Raw genomic sequence first — 17,520 nt, 5'->3', positions numbered from 1 at the left:
CTTAGACAACGGAGCCAGCAACCACATGACTGGAAACCTAAGCTACTTTAAGTTCTTAGACGACACAATCACGGGAAAAGTTCGTTTTGGAGATGATTCGAAGATAGATATCAAAGGGAAAGGTTCCATTCTGTTCGTGAGTCTAGACGGGAAAAAGAAAACACTTGCAGACGTCTATTTTATCCCAGAACTTAAGAGCAATATTATAAGCCTCGGTCAAGCCATGGAATCGGGATGTGATGTGAGAATAAGAGAGAACTATCTTACTCAACATGATAAGGATGGTAACCTCATCGTGAAGGCACCAAGATCAAGAAACCGGCTGTATAAAGTTCTGATGGAGATAGAAGAACAGAAGTTCTTACAAACACAAACACAGTGTGAGGCCTCGCGATGGCATGCACGTCTTGGACATCTTGGAGCTGATGCTATGAAAGCAATGATAAGTAAGGAACTTGTCGCTGGTCTACCCGAGCTAAGGGTCGAAAAAGAGATCTGTAACTCTTGCTTACGAGCTAAGCAAACAATGAGACCATTCCCAACATCTACGGCATACCGTGCGTATGAAGTATTAGAGCTCGTACATGGTGATCTTTGTGGACCAATAACGCCATCCACTGCTGGAAGAAATAGGTATATATTCGTGCTCATAGATGACTGCTCACGATATATGTGGTCTATACTTTTGAAAGAAAAATCAGAGGCATTCGACAAGTTCAAACGCTTTAAGAAGATAGTTGAGCATGAAGCTGGAAAAACCATCAAGACACTGAGAACGGACAGAGGTGGAGAGTTCACAAGCACAGAGTTTCGTGATTTTTGTAAAAAATCAGGAATACAACGACACCTAACTGCCCCATACACCCCGCAGCAAAACAGTGTGGTGGAGAGACGCAATAGAACCTTGTTAGAGATGACAAGGAGCCTCTTGATGCACATGGAGGTACCAAACTATCTGTGGGGCGAAGCTATAAGACACTCGACCTACCACATAAATAGAATCGAAACAAAGACGCTGGTCTCTCAAACACCATATGAGGCGTTCAAAGGGATAAAACCCAATATCAAACACCTCCGAGTATTTGGGTGTGTCGTACATGCTAAGGTAGAGACGACAAACTTGAAGAAACTGGATTTCAGATCTCATACTCTTGTGCACCTTGGAACTGAGCCCGGTTCTAAAGCATACAGATTGTATGATCCCACACATCAAAGGATAGTTGTTAGTAGAGATGTTGTATTCGAAGAAGATAAAGCTTGGGAATGGAACAAGACTCGAAGAGATGAAGCTAAGAAACCTGGAATTTTTAAAGTCACGATAGGAGAGTATGGGAAACAGGGACTTGAAGAAACCACGAGTGACACAGTCAACGGTGAAGATACAATCGAAGAAGCTATCGAGGAAGAGAATAATGATTCGCAGCCAGAGTCATCAGAGGAAACAGAGGAACTGCAAGTGCGACGATCAAGCAGGACCAGTAAGAAACCCGCGTATCTCGATGATTATATCTATCTTGCGGGGGAAGAAGGAGAGCATCTCTTGCTGCTCTTGAACGAGGAGCCGTGGGATTTTAAAACAGCAATGGAGGAAAGAGTGTGGCGTGAAGCATGCAAAGACGAGATTAACACAATTCTCAAGAATAAAACATGGGATCTCGTTGACCTACCTCCAGGAGAAAAAGCGATTGGCTTAAAGTGGATTTTTAAAATCAAACGGAACGCAGATGGAAGTATCAACAAGTACAAATCAAGATTAGTAGCTAAAGGATACATTCAACGTCATGGTATTGACTTTGAAGAGGTCTTCGCACGAGTTGCACACATGGAAACTGTAAGATTTCTTATTGCTCTAGCTGCATCAAAGGGATGGGAGATCCACCATCTAGACGTAAAAACCGCTTTCCTCAATGGAGACTTGAAAGAAATCGTGTATGTCAAACAACCAGAAGGATTTGAAGTTAAAGGAGAAGAAGAGAAGATATACAAGCTTAATAAAGCTTTATATGGACTGAGGCAAGCTCCGAGAGCTTGGAATGAAAGGCTTAACAAAGTCCTAGAGCAGATAAAATTCAAAAGATGTTCAAAGGAGCCTGCCTTGTATCGTAAGCAAGAGGGAGATCGTCTTCTTCTAGTCGCTGTATACGTCGATGATTTATTGATCACGGGCTCAGATCAGTCTATGTTACATGGGTTTAAGAAAGAGATGTCGAGCAACTTTGAGATGAGTGATCTCGGGTTGTTAACTTACTACCTTGGGATTGAAGTTCATCAAGAAAGGGGGAGGATAACGTTACAGCAAGGAAGATACGCGAGCAAAATCTTAAGTGAGACTGGCATGGACGAGTGTAATGCTATGCAAACTCCCCTAGAGTTTGGTCTAAAGATATCAAGGCAGACGAGGAAGATAGCATGGATGAAAGAGATTATAGACGTAAGATCGGGTGCTTGCGCTACTTACTTCACACTCGGCTTGACCTTGGTTTCTGCGTTGGATTGCTCAGTAGATACATGCATAATCCAAAGGTATCTCATGGAGCAGCATTAAAACAGGTACTAAGGTACCTAAAGGGAACGACAAGACTTGGTCTCGTATATGAAAGAGCAAACGATATGAAGCTTGAGGGATTTAGTGACTCAAGTCATAACATCGACGAAGATGACGGCAGAAGTACTACAGGTCACGTTTTTTATCTCAATGGCTGTCCAATTACTTGGTGTTCTCAGAAGCAAGAGACGGTGGCTTTATCATCTTGTGAGGCTGAGTTTATGGCAGCAACCGAAGCCGCAAAACAAGCCATATGGCTTCAAGAGTTGTTAGAAGAAACTGTTGGAACACAGAGTGATCGAGTGGTGATACGGCTTGATAATAAATCGGCCATAGCACTCACTAAGAACCCTGTATTCCATGGTCGCAGCAAACATATACACAAACGATACCATTTTATCCGTGAGTGCATCAAAAATGAGCTAGTCGACGTACAGCATGTTCCAGAGACTGATCAAAAGGCAGACATCTTAACTAAAGCTTTAGGGAGAATCAAGTTCAAGGAGATGAAGGAACTTGTGGGAGTTCAAGACATTGGAGAAGTTAACTTCAAGTTTAAAGGGGAGAATGTTGGAGATAAACATGAAGTTAACTTAGAGGGCAAGTTATATTCCTAAATTAGATATGTTTTAGAAAAGTTAATTCCTAAGAGTTTAGGAAAGTTAGTTCCTAAGAGTTTAGGAAACATAACATCTATATAAAGAGTTGCAAGAGTGTTGCATACCTTTTAAAAGAGTTTAAGAGATTGAGATTGTGTGCTTAAGTTTTTGAGGAAGTTTTTTGAGAGTTCTTTATATTGTGTTCCTGATCAATCTTGAGCTTATAGTCCTGTCTCTTTTGCTGATCGTAGTGTTGTAAACGCTACTAAGTGTGGTCGACTTCCCTTGTTAAAGAAGTTAACTCTTGAGAATGTTCTCTTCGTATCAAATTTGAACTGCACGTTGCTGTCTGTTGCAAAAATATTGAAACAGACTGGTTGCTTTGCTGTGTTCACTGACACTTTGTGTGTGCTTGACAAGATTCTCTTCTTTCATCCTCCTGAGCTAGACGTCTCCACGCAGCTATCAGTTACCGGCCTCAGCGAAGGTCTTATACTTTTACTAGGTCAGCTCCTGCTAATACCACTCTCCCCAAGATTTGGTTTGCATTACTTTAGTCGATATTCTGTGTAAAAATCTTGTTGATATTTAGAGACAACGGTGTGTGAGCATAAATGCAGACTCTTTTCTCCGGAGGCAGCTTGTGAGGTCATAGAAGCAGAAAGACATTCTCATATTTTCTTTGAGGCTGAACCTGATATCTGGATGGTGATGGTAACACAATTCTCTATCTTTAAAATGAGCGATGAGTTGATTGTAGTCTTCACTAGTGTCAATGAACAAAATCTGATCTAGAGACATTGGCAGGTTGTGGAGAAAAATAAGGATACAGGAGCTATATGGAGAATTGGTGCACTCAGGGGAATGCTCAGGGAAGCACACTCACTCTTTGTGATGTTCCACGGGTCCGTTAGAGCCTTACTCGAGAAAGAACCAACAGGAGGGCTTACTCGAGCGCAGTTGTATCCCTTCATTACAGATTATCTAAGCAGTAAAGCAACTCTCACCCAAAATCTAGCACATTTATATTATTCACTGTTCTTTGTTCGGGTTTGTCTCACTAAATTGCCAGCATTTCAAAAGCGGTCTAGCTCCGAAGACTGCTGCTGTGGTAAAAAAAAAAATGCTCCGACGTTGCTGTGTCCAATGCCTTGCTTTTGATTTCCGCAAAACCGCATTATGCGCAACTTTTAATAGCTTATGCAGAGGTTGTCCCTCTTTCGAGCAGATCTTTTTGTTGGGAAGAAACTTCAGCTGACTCAGCGTGGAACCGTTCAAATGCTTACTTTATCAAAGGACACAGCACTTGAAGTTCAGGTTTGTTTCTACATATCTATTAAGCTTTGATCGCACATGTGAAACTTTAGTGTTTGACGAGCATTTTCTTTTGGATGTACAGTCTCTTGTTCAAGTACTAGATTCATATGGTGGGAGCTTACGATGCCACTCTATGATCTTATTTCAACATCTCTTGGTTTCAACAACTCTCTCACGTGATGATACCGTCTAACTTGTTTACATTTGCTGTAATGAGGTTGACCTCACAAGCTCTATCCTGGTCTTATCTACGAAAGAGGACTGGTTGAATTGAATCCTCGCATTCAGGAAATAGTGATAACAACATGCATCATGTTATTAGGCCGCTACAGCCTACAACATGATAAGTGGAAAAAAGGGAAAGATGGTTTTCTTGTAACTGATATTTGGGGTCTAGAGACTGGCGGTTCACCTGATTCTGCCATCCCTAGACTCTGGCTTCAGCAGACGCAAGAGAGTGTATCTCCTCGCTTATCAGTATAAAAGTCTCACCTTACTTCTTCTCTTGCCTACAACTGCCATTCTCAATTGAGATTTAAGAGTCTCGGACGTGAAACAGCAAGTTATTGAACAGGTTAGCACATCCACCGCCCATTGGGTAAAAACTCTTTTCTGGTGTCTTTTACATTAATATCTCTTCTCAGGCGTCGGTGAGAATTAGCAACACTTGCAAAGGTAACACCGTCCTCAACTACAAGCTGAGATTTAGACGACTTTGGACTCAAAACTATTCGAAAAAACTGCAGGAGTCTCTGCAATACCGTTAATTTAAACATGTCTCTTTATTAATGATTAAGAGAAAGTGAGAAACAACATTAAAAACACAACAGTTTAAAAGCAAGTTAGAAAACGGGAGCGATCGTTACACAGACTCTCAAAGATCTTCAATGAGAAAATATCAGTGGAGCCTGACAATTTGATTGATAAGATAGATATTATTAAGGGAGCAAGGCTTTGAGAAACACGAGGGAAAGAGCGATGATATTAGGGAGCAAGCCTTTTTGGGTCACGAGGGAATAGAGAAGTTTTGCGGATGTTATTGAGGGCACATAAGAGCATTACCACACGCTCCAGCCCCGCTCCAAATCCACCATGAGGCGGTGCACCATACCTGTGAACATGCAGCCACTTGTCAACTCAACTCAACTCAGATACATGCATAATCCAAAGGTATCTCATGGAGCAGCATTAAAACAGGTACTAAGGTACCTAAAGGGAACGACAAGACTTGGTCTCGTATATGAAAGAGCAAACGATATGAAGCTTGAGGGATTTAGTGACTCAAGTCATAACATCGACGAAGATGACGGCAGAAGTACTACAGGTCACGTTTTTTATCTCAATGGCTGTCCAATTACTTGGTGTTCTCAGAAGCAAGAGACGGTGGCTTTATCATCTTGTGAGGCTGAGTTTATGGCAGCAACCGAAGCCGCAAAACAAGCCATATGGCTTCAAGAGTTGTTAGAAGAAACTGTTGGAACACAGAGTGATCGAGTGGTGATACGGCTTGATAATAAATCGGCCATAGCACTCACTAAGAACCCTGTATTCCATGGTCGCAGCAAACATATACACAAACAATACCATTTTATCCGTGAGTGCATCGAAAATGAGCTAGTCGACGTACAGCATGTTCCAGGGACTGATCAAAAGGCAGACATCTTAACTAAAGCCTTAGGGAGAATCAAGTTCAAGGAGATGAAGGATCTTGTGGGAGTTCAAGACATTGGAGAAGTTAACTTCAAGTTTAAAGGGGAGAATGTTGGAGATAAACATGAAGTTAACTTAGAGGGCAAGTTATATTCCTAAATTAGATATGTTTTAGAAAAGTTAATTCCTAAGAGTTTAGGAAAGTTAGTTCCTAAGAGTTTAGGAAACATAACATCTATATAAAGAGTTGCAAGAGTGTTGAATACCTTTTAAGAGTTTAAGAGATTGAGATTGTGTGCTTAAGTTTTTGAGGAAGTTCCTTAACCTAATAAAGAGAGTTCTTTATATTGCGTTCTTGATCAATCTTTATAATTTAAGTATTACAAATATTGTATTATTTCTTTCCTGACTTGAACTATGCAAAAATTGACAGTTTCAACTTTCAAAGATGAATGTTATTGGGTTAAACTTTTTGAAAAAGTGCTTGAGAGAGTACGTGCAAAATATTCTTACCTAAAAGAATCTGATTCAACTTGTAGATGAATTAGATTGGTTTTGGTTTCACAATAAAAATCCTATTCGTTCTGTTACTATTTATTTGATATTTTGGTTTTTGTTCGGTTTTACTTGGAACATGAATGTTTTTAGAGTTTTGGTGTATAAGATGAGGAGTCGCTTTGCACGGGAGCCTTCGCTCCAGTTTCTATGCATGAGAAAACCAGAGGGAAGGAATATAATGATTTCTTTCCCAAATACTCTCATCAGAAACTCGTTTTTTCGTTTTGCTGAAAGGGATTATCCAGAGGATATATGAGATTTTGGGTGATATTTGTTCATAGACCAGAGTTCACATCTATTGAAGATTATTTTAGATTACTTAGAATTCTGTTGGGGTTGGAACTCTCTTTTCACATGTTAACATGTTATATAGAATGCTGCTTGTTTGGGAGAGTATGTCCTCTCTTTTTTTTTTGGTAAAAAAATCCTTTTTTTGTTTTTAACTAACTTTATATAGAGAATCATATGTTCGTCTGTGCAATTTGGCTGTTGTGCTTTTTGCATCCGTCATTTATCGTTGTCTTAAGTAATTAATAAAATCCCTTTTAGAGCGGAATTCGGGAGCCTCCATTTTCTAAACCACACTGCCACCCTTGTCACAGTAGGATTGATTGATCTTGCTTCTACCATCAACATATCTCAGATAGATTGATCCACATAAAATCGTTCCAAATTTTTTAATTAAAAGTCGTAAACCACATGTATTTTTAAATTAGTAGGAGTTGAATTTTTTTTTATTTGCTTGATTTGATTTGTGATTTATATTTATGAGTTATTTAATATATTTATATATATATATATATATATATATTATGTTTTTCGTTTATGCTGCTTTTCTCCATTTAACTTCTTATTTTATAGGCTTAATATATTATGATTTGACATTTTGAGTTTACAAGTTATTTGATTTAGATTGTGTTTGTTTAAATTTGTTACGTTGTTTTTACTCATTATCCTACAACTTATGTTCCTCTTTTATTGTTTTAACCACTTGCAGAGATTTATGATCTAAAAGAATTAGATAAAGTTCAATCTATTTTAGCTTGAACAAAACTTTAGGTTCAGCCCTAAGGTGAACCTTTAAATTCACCTCTACTTTTATTACCAATCAAAATGCCACATAGATTAATAATAAAATACTTTAATTTTTTTAAAAAAGTCTAAAATAATTGAAAAAATGACGCTCATTTTAATGACGTTAACGCCGCTAAATAAACCATAAATCTTAAATTCTAAACCCTTAACCTTAAATTTAAACCCTAAACCCTAAATTCTAAACCCAAACTCTAAACCCTAAACCCAAACCCTATATCTTAAACACAAATCCTAAACCTTAAACCCAAACCGTAAACTTTAAACCCAAACCCTAGACTTTAAACTCAAACCCTAGATCCTAAACCCAAACCTAGACTCTAAACCCAAACCTTAAACCCTAAAGAAACAACATGCATCAACATTAACCCAAACCTTTAGGATATAAGATTTGGGTTCAGGGTTTACAATTTGGGTTCAGGGTTTACGATTTGAGTTTAGGGTCTAGGGATTAGGTTTGGGTATATGGTTTGAGTTTAAAGTCTAAGATTTGAGTTTAAGATATAGAGTTTGGGTTTAGGGTTTACGGTTTGGATTTAGGGTTTATGATTTGGGTTTAGTATATAGGGCTTGGGTTTAGGGTTTACGGTTTTGGTTTAGGTTTTATGATTTGGGTTTAGGGTTTAGGATTTGGGTTTAGGGTTTAGCATCATTAAAATTGGCGTTATTATTTATTTTTCAATTATTTCAGATTTTTTAAAAATAAAATTAATCTATTTTATTATTAGTTTAGGTGACATTTTGATTGGTAACAAGATGAGAGGTGAGTCTTGTTCTTTTAGCTTCATATAATATCGATGGATAAAACATAACTGCAGTTAATTCAGTTAGAGAATGTTGAATCAATTTTAGATATATAATTGCAATTGAAGATGGGGAATGGTCAAAATATCCCTAAATTTTGATTTCATCTGTTATTCGTTTCGACCTAAAATCCAAATATTAAAAGTTTAGAGAAAACCAAGTAAAGGAAAACATGAGAGATTCCAAGAACACTTTCTTGTATATTTAGAAATCTTTTAAAAAATCTTTCTAAATATGTTTAATCATATTTACTCTCAGTCACACACGACTAGAGATGGATCAATTTCTAATTTCTCAAATACAAAAATCGAGCTGCACTCATAAGTCACTCGCTTTTGTACTCTCACTCGCTTAACAAGAACAACTCTCTTGCTCAGGCTTTTTCTCAATAATAACGCATAACCTAAATCTACCCAAGGTAATTTAGTTATATATGTTCCTAGCCACAATATTATATTTCATAATATTGTGCTAAACCCAAATCTTCTTTGCTTCACGCCAACACACTATCTTGGACCCAATGATTACCTAACACGTCATCGTTCCATAACTAACTCGAATCGGTATGTCACACATCGATCAGCATGTATGACTCCTTCTCTTGTTCCACAAACAGCCAAGCTCTTATCTTGAGCGTACATTCTCCCCTTTTTATCTGAATGTGACAATCTAAGCATCCTGCAGAGTCAACAGAACCATAACACCGAACAAAGAACAAAACATCTATCAAGAACTCTGTCATGAACACTGAAAACAGATCCTTAATTAAGTCATAGAGTACAAAACCAGCATAAGCAACATTCTAAACATAAAGGAAGATTCAAATGAAAGACACTAAAAGACTCAAAACAACCGAAGATCAGATTACACGAAGCAAATAACAAGACGCAAACTAAAAGACGCACAAAGCAATAATCCTACACAAAACCAACTCTAAAATCCCTCACATCAGCCATTATCCTCATCACTGTCTTCATTTGTCTGAGCTATCTGATGCGGGTACTCTCCCCCTAGTTAGATGCACAATTAGATTAAACACAATGAGTAACAAGATTCACGAAACACTAAACAAAATATGCAGCTTACTCTTCAGGCGAATATGAATAGCCTTGAGACTAGCAATGGTTCGATTTATGTCCTCATCGAGATTCGGAGCACTTGAATCAGCTCCTGATCCTCGTCCAACTTTCCGATCCTTAACAACTGACTTGGGAAAACCAGTAACATGTTCATTGCAGGAGTCAGGAGGAACAATCCATTGAATGAGCAAGACTTGTTGAATCAAGGTAGGAAAGATGATTATACACGACTTGTCTCCCTTAGTATTCTCTGCCATCGACATAATTTGATTGTAGACCAACCTTACAAATTCGAAGCCACGATAATGGAAGAGCATGTAGATGAACCTGAGACGCTCATGATTCATCGTTGTGTAGTTCATGGTAGGGATCCAGTTCGAGCACACCAGCTTGTACAATACTTGGTTTGTAGCTGTGAGATACTTTTAGCTCATATTCTCCCAGCACTTGATCCGATTGTCAGCGAGAAGGGCAAAGACTTGATCAATATTCTCGTCCAACCAGTTTGGATCCTCTTCAAAACCCCGTATATAATACATCGAGTTGATCAAGCTTGGTGAGAAATCAACCAAAGATCCTCTAACATAGACATCATCACCATCATCCCGTTCATCAACATCTAACAGGTTAGCAACAAATTCTCTTACCACAGTTGGTTGGAACGAATCAGAGTTAATGACGGTGTAGATCAAACCAGCATCGAGAACCACCTTCTTGACATCAGAGAGTCTTTCTTCTGTGAGAGAAATACTTTGTTGAGTGACAAAGTTACGATGCTTCAGGGCCTTATATCTTTCCGTTGCTGCAACTGAGATAAAACGAGCAGTAATGGGTTTCCTCTTTGGACGCAGCAGGTCAGGAAACTCACGGGACCGGGCTTGAAAGATCTCGCGACTGGCCTCATATCTAGGGTCCTTGGGAAGGAAATTGTCGTCTTCATCATCAGACGAGGCGAAGAGTGATCCGACATCCGGCGGAGGAGATTCTGGTGGAGGAGCGGCCGAAGAAGAACAACGCTTGCGTTGGCGCTTGCGGGAGGTTGACAGACCAGGTGACAGAAACAAAACCGGAGGCATTTCAGTTATCTCCATGGCTTGTTGCAGACGAGCACTTCTTTGCAAAGGTTGCATGTTACGATTGGGAGAGAGAAGGATGTGTCGGCCAAGAGAAACGAGATGTAACACATGGGGACACCTTGATTTCCCTTTTAATCAAGAAAGAAACCCAACAAACTTTCAAATGGACCATTAGTAACACAAGAAAACTGACCCAAACGATCCGGCCCAAACATGAGATAAGTTAAGTGTTATGCGAAGTTTAAAATGAACCTTAGGACAAAAATCTAACAAAGAATGTGGACATCACTTTCGAACGTGAAAGAATTTGGGAGGACTTGCAGGATCATGACAAGCAGAGTATCAACCAAAAAGCACTAATATGTACAGGCTGGTATTAAGGCACACTCTTTGGTGCCTTTTGTTCAAGAGAAGAGTCACATAGATAGCTTTCCACACACATAACTTGCCACCAAAGATTTTAAGTGAAATCAATGAAAAAACCCATGTCTGTAGCTATTTCTCAGCCGCGTAGCTATCACAGACGAGATCCTCTTAAGATTGTCACCCAAACCCAACTCCATTATCACACTCATCTGTAAGGTCTGGAAACACATTTTAGACATCTTGTGTGTCTATCACTCCAACCCGATAGACATATTTAAAATATTTCCAGAGACTAAAGTACATCTCTGCTTAGTCAGGACATTGATCGAAATCAGAGACAAAGTGGGGTAACATCCGGCTTCAATACAAGTATCCATCATTCCCAACCTTTTCTTTGATTTTGTTTCTGTGTGCCGCCTCGTTTCAACTGTTTAGCACACTGACTCCTTTCGATGCACTCAGACTCTTTTGTGTTCCTCATTTAATCCATACAGTGATCAACACTCAACCCGAAAATGTTGTAGCATCCTGGTCCGAGATGAGTGTCTTTCACCAGTAAATCGAACGAGTGTAAGATTAGGAGTCAAGGAGAACAACTTTCAAATAAGAACTTGTTGGTTCAAGATGTTAATGTTTGGGTGACAGCAAAATATGTGCTACCCCGTATGTACATAAAATTTCTTCTCAGACAAGACTTATTCAGAGAGTCACGATTCCCAATGCTTTCCGGAGACCCATAAAGGTGTTGTAATCTAGCGGCTTGGTAAATAGATAGGCTAGCTGCTTTTCTAATGATACATGCTCGAGAATCACAATTCTCATATCAACCAACTCTCTCACAAATTGATGCCGAAAATCCACATGTTTGGTTTGAGAGTGCTGAACATATTTCTTAGACATATTTATAGTACTCATATTATCACAATGAACTAGCATAGGATCCGAAGTGATACTGCAGTTCACAAGCATTTGACGCCTCCATGACAACCGAGTGAAAAAACTTCCCAAAGCTATGTATTCTGCCTCAGCTGTTGATAGAGACACAATTTTTGTTTCTTGTTGTGCCAAGACACCATGGTGTTTCCAAGAAAGAAGCAACCACCAGAAGTGCTACGTCTGTCATCTAAACAGCCAGCCCATTTGCCATCGCAAAAGCCTGCGAGATTTACATTAGTTTCAAAGGTATAATGAAGACCGAAATTCAGTGTACCCTTCACATACTTTATAATACGCTTGACAGCGTTGAGATGTGAATCTTTTGGGTGTGCCTGGTAACGTGTACATATCCCTACACTCAAACATAAGTCAGGACGATTCGCATTAAGGTAGAGGAGACTGCCTATCAGGGCACGATACAGCTTCTCATCCATTTTTCCCTCCATCATCTCGAGACAGCTTAGTCGTAGTGCTCATGGGAGTCCTTGCTATCTTACTTGTCTGCATTCCAAATCGCTTGACCAGATTCTTAGCATATGTACTTTGTGAGACCGTGATTCCATCCTATAATTGCTTGATTTGAAGCCCAAGGCAATAGATAAACTCACCAACCATGCTCATCTCAAATTCCCTTGTCATGGTCTTGACAAATTCATAAACCATTTCCTGAGATGTTCCTTCGAAGATGATGTCATCAACATACACTTTAATGATCAAAATGCCTTTCCCTTTCTCTTCAATGAACAAAGTTTTGTCAACTCCCCCTTGCTGAAAGCCGGTCTTAACAAGGAAGTCATTCAGTTTCTCATACCAAGCTCGGGGAGCTTGTTTCAGACCATAGAGGGCTCTCTTGAGCTTGTACACATCATTAGGAAAATGAGGATCTATAAACCCCTTGGGCTGTGTCACATAGACTTCTTTCCGTAACACACCATTCAGGAAAATACTTTTGACATCCATTTGGTAAAGCTTAATTCGGAGTTGACAAGCTATTCCAAATAAGAGTCTAATTGACTAAAGTCGAGCAACCAGTGCGAATGCTTCATCAAATTCGATGCCCTCAATTTGAGAGTTACCTTGATCTACAAGTCTCGACTTGTTCCTGACCACATTGCCTTCTTCATCTGTCTTGTTATTGTAGATTCACTTAGTTCCTACGGTGTTCACGTTCTCTGGCCTTGGAACTAACTCCCAAACTTGAAGTCGATCAAACTGCTCCATTTCTTCATGCATTGAATCTCTCCAGAATTTATCATCTAGAGCTTCCTGGATGTTCTTTGGTTCAATCAGTGAGACGAAACAAACTAGCTTGTTCATCTCAGCCACGAAACACGCTAATTTGACTATTTCCTTGAAGTCAATTTGTTTCCTGCGTGTCACTCTTTCATCAAATAATCCGCCAATGAAATTTCAGAGGAATGATTTTTATGAACTCGTCCCTCCTCCATATTGACTTGTTCACATTCTAGTACGCTTTCATCTTCAGACTCATTTTTGACCTCAGCTTCAACAGGTGCAAAAGTGATCTGTGCAACACAATTGATGGTTTGTGTCACTCTTGCCTGATAGAACCGCACACTATCGTCAAACACAACATTCACATTGTCTCCAATGAACTTGGTTCGTTGGTTGTAGACTTGATAGGCTGAGCTGTTTGTAGAGTAACCCAGAAACATTCCAACATCGCTTTTGGCATCAAACTTCCCTAGATATTCCTTGTCACTGAGAATGTAACAAAGACATAACACATGCATGTGACTGAGATTGAGATTTTTTCTTTTAAATATCTGATATGGAGTGGTTTTGGTCTTAGGCTTGACATACACTCGATTTATCACATAGCATGTGGTGCCAATAGCTTCCGCCCAAAATCCTGATGGCACACTGTTACCACAAAACATCTCCCTCGCCATCTCTTGCAAGGTTTTTTTATTTCTTTCCACGACTCCATTCTGTTGAGGAGTTATGGGAGCACCATACTGATGTCGGATTCCCTAGCTTTGACATAACTGATCAAACTGTTCATTCTGAAACTCACCGCCATGATCACTCTTAATCTGAATGATTTCACATTTTTCTGATTCAGCTGCAGCACTAAGATACGGAAGCTTTCAATGGCATCAGACTTATTTCGATGGAAGTCAACCCAAGTGTACCTGGAATAGTCATCAACTAAGACTCTCAGCAGATATCAGGCCCATAAGATACATGTGCACCAGCTCTAGTATTCGCTTAGACCTAATTTCATCAATGTGTTTGTGTTGAACTTTGATCTGTTTCCCTTGGCAACAAGCTTCACACACTGTGTCCGTCTCTTTTTCCAAATCAGGAACTCCTCTAACCACTTCAGCATTTACGAGTCTGGTCAGTCCATTTGTATTCTTGTGACCATGTTTCTTGTGCCAGAGATCAAGTTTCGATTCCTTAGCAGTGAAGCACATATGGGATGGCTTCCACATATAACAATTGTTTTCAGAACGGACTCAACACAACACTAGATTTCCTTTGGCGTCTACAACACGACATTCCTTGTTGTTGAAGATAACTTCCAACCCTTCATAACAGAGTTGGCTCACACTGATGAGATTAGCCTTGAGTTTATCTACAAAATAAACATTTATGAGGTGAGGCAGATCAGCTCTCTCTATCACACCAACACCTCGAATTTTACCTTGCTCTCCATCACCAAAAGTAACTCTTCCACCCTTGACATGTCAAGTTTCTCGATGTAGTCTTGATTTCCGGTCATATGTCTCAAACATCCACTGTCAAAATACCAAGGAAGGTCATCTTGATTGTTGTGTTCAGTACAGGTGTAAGCGACATTGCTAATCAGAACCGGTTCTTCTTGTATGCGAGTCAGATTGCATAACAGATTTTGCTCTGTTTCACTGTGTGAAACCTTCAGGGTGTGCTCCTTGTAGTTAGGATATAAATCACGTTTAGCAATCCAAACATGACCATAAAAGTTAGGTTCTACGAATCATATGTTTAGTCTCTAAGCTCGTTCATACTGATGTATGCGGATGTAACAAAACCTGACATGATGACCACGCTTACCACAGAAGTGACAGCCATTGCCACGCTTTCTTGGCACAACTTTGTTCTCAGTTCTGGCTACTTCAGCCACAAAGGATTGACTTCTTCGCGTTTCTTGTCATTCTTTGTGGTTGATTTTCTTTCACAAAGGCAATCTGTTCTCCTACCTCAACTGACTTGGATGCCGGACCTTGATATCCTAGTCCCCAGTTGGCTTTCGGACACTGCCCCAAGGTTAAGAGGTGATCTAATGTTGAAGTCCTTAGTTTCTTATAGTTTTCAGTGAATTGGCTCTCAAGTAGCTAGCTCTTGTCCATTTCCTGAACCAGTAGATCTTTCAGCTGCTTAAACTTAATCTCAAAATGCTTATGATTTCTTCCTTGTCCAGACAAGGTTCTTCGAAGGGACAGTACCTCCAGATCGGATTCTTTTGAGACAGAGTGAGTCGAGGTCTGGATGGTAGGTTGCTCCAACTCTAGAATATTGACATGGGCTTTTAGCATAGCCCTATCTTTGAGAAGTTGCAGATTCTCATGACTCAGTGAACTTGTCAAAGAGTGATTTATATTCGCTTTCAAGGTCTTGATTGAGATCATCATCATCCTCTTCGTTTTCTGGTCTCGCAGCTGATTTACCTTCATCCATGTCATCTTTTCCAATCAACGCCATAAAGTTTAGGATAAGTTCTTCACCATCACTGTCACTGTTTGATTCTATGTCACTGAAGCACACAAGAGATATTTATTCTTCTTCAGATTGTTTGGACATTCACTTCGAGTATGTCCAAATCTTTTGCAATCAATGCACTTCAGCTTCTTTCTCTTAGCAAGAGGACACTCATTCGGGAAGTGTCCATAGCCTTCACATTCATGACACTGAAGTTCTTTCTTCCTTGAACTCTTAGAGGTGTCGTACCTTGAGGATTGAGAATTGGAACAATCAAACTCATTCTTCTGAAAGCGTTAATTTGATCGACTTCCACCTTTCTCTATTCGCTTGACAAATTTGTTGAAGTTTGGAGCCATTAGTCCTAAGTTATCCTCAATTCTTGTGACCCTGACATCCTCCTTCGTCTCAGTAGAAAACACAATACTCTTCTGAGTGTTTGATAGTCGCTCAGTTTTATCTAGGTCATGAACCTTTAGGAAACTAGACAGGTGATCGAACTTAATCTCATCACTGTCAACATCGATGTTCAGTACCGCTTTGTAAGCTTCAAACCGTGGTGGAAGACATCTTAGCAATTTCTTCACGAAATCCTTTTCCGCATAATTCTTCCCAAGCACTGAAGATTCACTGGCCAGTTCGCTAATCTTGGATATGAATCCATCGATAGGTTCATCACCACCCATTTTTAGATTTTAGAACCTTGATGTTAAATGATCAATTCTTTTTTTTCGCACACTGGTGTTTACTTCAAAGTGATTGATCAATGTATCCCATGCTTCTTTAGCTGATTCACAATCCTGGATCATCTTGAACTGATCCAAGTCAACACCCGAGAATATAACAGTCATAGCTTTGGAGTTGAATTTAGATGCCGATTTATCTGAGTTAGTCCACTTGTCTTTTGGTTTTGGCTCCAATGTCTTATCTTCCATAGGCATGGTGGAAGCAGACCAACCTTCTTCTACAGCAGTTAAAGCATCTTCATCAATTTTTTGGATTATATGTCCCGTTTTAGCTTTCCAATGTCCAAAGTTACCACCATCAAACATGATAGGTTTCTGCACAGCAACAAGTTCCTTCATGGTTTCCATGAAATCAGCAGGACATCAACCTATTAGTAGTATTCAATACCACAGAGGTTTCCCGCTCTGATATCAAATGAATGCTTAGAGACAACCAAGTAAAGGAACACACGAGAGATTCTAAGAACACTTTCTTGTATATTATAAATCTTGTAAACAATCTTCCTAGATCTGTTTAATCCTATTTACTCGGAGATTAACTCCATATACCCCATGCCCCCTTAAATGAATTCTCAATGCCCTCTCTCTATTCTTCCTACCCTTTTATCCTTGCACTCCCCAAACTAGCCTTTCATTTATTTCTCCAATTAAATAAACCAACCATAATTCAACTACCTACATGGCCCACAAAACAACCTTAACCAATCAGATTTCTCCTGACCCACATGTCTTCTTCTTCATCGTACAACCTCTCTTCCTCTCATCCTCCATAAGCGATTTTTGAAGCTCAAAACCAGGGAATTCAGGTTCGTTTTCGATGAATTTTTTTTTATGATATTACATTTAAATATCGTGTATATGAAGGGTAACGTTAAAAAAATAAGATTTGATGAAAATTTGAGAGATTAAAAACGATTTCAAAAACTGTGTTTAGGGCTTTTGAGACTTTTTTACGTCCATTTTTGATGAATTTTTTACTGAAATGTTATTAAAACAAGTGTATATCTCGGCTAGTGTAAAAAAAAAAGAAGATCCAATGAAAATTAT

Source organism: Brassica oleracea, chromosome C2 (genome assembly GCF_000695525.1).
Source record: "Brassica oleracea var. oleracea cultivar TO1000 chromosome C2, BOL, whole genome shotgun sequence".
Classification (NCBI taxonomy): Eukaryota; Viridiplantae; Streptophyta; class Magnoliopsida; order Brassicales; family Brassicaceae; genus Brassica; species Brassica oleracea.
Note: the sequence above shows the minus strand (reverse complement) of the source record.